The sequence below is a fragment of the Capsicum annuum genome, chromosome 5, assembly GCF_002878395.1.
Source record: "Capsicum annuum cultivar UCD-10X-F1 chromosome 5, UCD10Xv1.1, whole genome shotgun sequence".
NCBI classification, from domain to species: Eukaryota; Viridiplantae; Streptophyta; class Magnoliopsida; order Solanales; family Solanaceae; genus Capsicum; species Capsicum annuum.
The window spans coordinates 81,557,354-81,560,504 of NC_061115.1; positions in this window are offsets into that span (position 1 = coordinate 81,557,354).

Genomic DNA, 3,151 nt, shown 5'->3' on the forward strand with positions numbered 1-3,151 from the left:
TATTTTCTACTCCTATGCTTAGAGGTATGGCTTTGGTGTCTGCTCCTATTTCTGGTACCGGTACTGGACGAAATAGGTTGTATGCTCTTACATCTTGGTAGGAATCTGAGGCATCACCTGATGTCATTACTGGTATGTTATAACTCTTTTCTTATGATGTGTATTGCTTGCTTGATCCAGAGTCCACTCTTCCTATGTGACCCCATATATGGTTGTATGTTTTGGTTTTGATCCTGAGGTTGTTTTGGATCCTTTTTTCTATTTCTACCTTGGTAGGTGATTTAGTTATTGCTAAAAGAGTCTATAGGGGGTATGTGGTATCTGTTAGTAGCAACCAAACCTTTGTAGATTTGTTTGAGCTGGATATGGTAGATTTTGACATTATTCTAGGAATGGATTGGTTACACTCTTGTAACGCATCCTTAGATTATTGAACTCATAAGGTTGTCTTTAGGTTCCCTAGTGAATCATTTATTGAGTGGGAGGGTAGCTCCCTAGCTCCTAGGTGAGGTTTATTTCTTATCTTAGAGCTCAGGGATTAATCTCCAAAGGGTGTCTTTATTACTTAGTTCGAGTTATAGATTCTAACTTAGAGGGTCCTTTTTTCATTTGGTTCTGGTGGTAAGTGAGTTTCCTGAGGTCTTTCCAGATGATATTCCTGGTGTCCTCCGATTTGGTTCTGGACACTTGTCCAACATCTATTCCTCCTTATAGAATAGCTCTGGCTAAGTTGAGGGAACTCAAGGAGCAACTTAAGGACCTTTTAGATAAGGGGTTTATTCATTCTAGTGTATGTCCGTGGGGTGCACCGATGTAGTTCGTGCACAAGAAGGATGGTTCTCTGCGGATGTGTATTAACTATCGGCAGTTAAATAAGGTAACGATCAAGAACAAATATCCTCTTCTAAGGATAGATGACTCATTTGATTAGTTGCAAGGTGCCAAGTTCTTTTCTAAGATAAATCTTCAGTCTGGGTAGCATCAACTTAAGATTAGGGAGGAGGATATCCCTAAGATGACTTTTCATAATCGGTATAGGCACTTTGAGTTCTTGGTTATGTCATTTAGCTTGACTAATGCCCCAACGTTATTTATGGATTTAATGTAAGGGTTTTTCAGGCAGTTCTTGGATCTTTTTGTCATTGTGTTTATTAATGACATCTTGGTGTATTCTAAAAGTGAGGTGGATTATGCCAACAACCTCTGTGTGGTTTTATAGACCTTGAAAGATCAGTAGTTGTATACCAAATGCTCCAAGTGTGAGTTTTGGTTGAATGATGTGACTTTTATTAGTCATATTATTTCTAGTAAGAGGATCATGGTGGATACTCAAAAGGTGGATGTGGTTAAAAGATGGCCTACACCCACGACATCAACCGATATTCAGAGATTCTTGGGTTTGGCCGGGTATTATAGGCAGTTTGTGGAAAGTTTTTTGACAATAGCTGCTTTTTTGACTAAGTGAACTCAAAAAAAGGTAAAGTTTTCTTGGTAAGATCTATATGAAGGGAGTTTTGTGAAGATTAAGGATAAGTTGACTTCGGCTCGAGTTTTGACATTGCTGAAAGGTACGGAGGGGTTTGTGGTTTATTGTGATTCATCACGAGTGGGATTTTATTGTATTTTAATGCAGAATGGGAAGGTGATTGTCTATGATTCTGGGAATTTGAAGGTGCATGAGAAGAATTATCCTACTCGTGATTTTGAGTTGTTGGCGGTGGTTTTTGCATTAAAAAGTTGGCATTATTTGTATGGAATGTATCTAGACATCTTTTCTGATTATAAGAGTCTACAGTATGTGTTCACGCAGAAGGAGCTAAATCTCAGGCAAAGAAGATGGTTGGAGCTTCTTAAGGACTATGATATGAGTCTTCACTATCACCCAGATAAAGCTAACATGGTTGTTGATGCTTTTAGCAGGTTGTCCATGAGAATTTTGGCTCATGTGGAGGAAGAAAAGCTGGAATTAGTGAAGGATATTTACCGATTGTCCAATCTTTGAGTTTGTTTCTTGGACTCTAAGGATGGTGGGGTAGCGGTTCAGGAAGTTGTTAGGTCATCTCTTGGTGCTGAGATCAAGTATAGGCAAGTGCTAGATCCTATCTTGATGAAGACCAAGAGTGATGTTGGTGGGGAAAAGGTGATGGTCTTTGAGATCAGTATCTATGGTACTTTACGGTACCAAGGGAGGTTGTGTGTTCCTGATGTCGACGGTTTGCGACAAAGGGTTTTCGCTGAGGTGCATGAATTGTACTATGTTGTTCATCCTGGTTTGACAAAAATGTATCTGGATCTTAAGGAGATATATTGGTTGAATGGTATGAAGAGGTATGTGGCTGATTTTGTAGCCAAGTGCATGGTGTGCCAATAAGTCAAAGTTGAGCATATGAGGCCTGGCAAGTTGTATTAAGAAATTGATATTCCTGAATGGAAATGAGAAGTTATAAACATGGTTTTTTTTTTACCGATCTTCCTCAGTTTTGGAACCAATTTGATTCAATTTAGGTTATCGTGGATATGACGAAGATGTCTGCTTACTTTTTACCAGTGAGGACTACACTTTCGGTGGAGGACTATCCAAAGTTGTATCTTTATGAGATAGTAAAACTGAATGGGGTACCTATTTTGATTATCTTTGATCATGGTACACATTTTCATCTTATTTTTGGTGGTCATTTCAGAAAGGATTAGGGACTAATATTAGTCTGAGTATTGATTTTCATCCTCAAATGGATTGGAAAGCCGAAAGGACTATTCAAACATTAAAGGATATGCTTCGGGCATGCGTGATTGACTATGGTAGAAGTTGGGTTGAGCATCTACCTTTGGTATAGTTTTCTTACAATAATAGCTATCATTCTAGTATTGGGATGGCCCTTTTTGAGGCCTTGTATAGTAGGAGGTGTAGATCTCCTATTAGTTGGTTCGGGCTTGGTGAAGTGAATATGTTTGGTCTAGATTTGGTTTATGAGGCTATGTAAAAAATGACGGTGATTCGGGATAGGTTAAGGCTTCCTAAAGTTTCCAAAATTCTTATACTGATGTAAGGTGTAGAGACTTAGAGTTTGAGGTTGGGGATAAGGCATTCCTAAATATATCTCCCATGAAAGGAGTAATGCAGTTTGGTAAGAAGAGGAAGCTCAATCCTCGG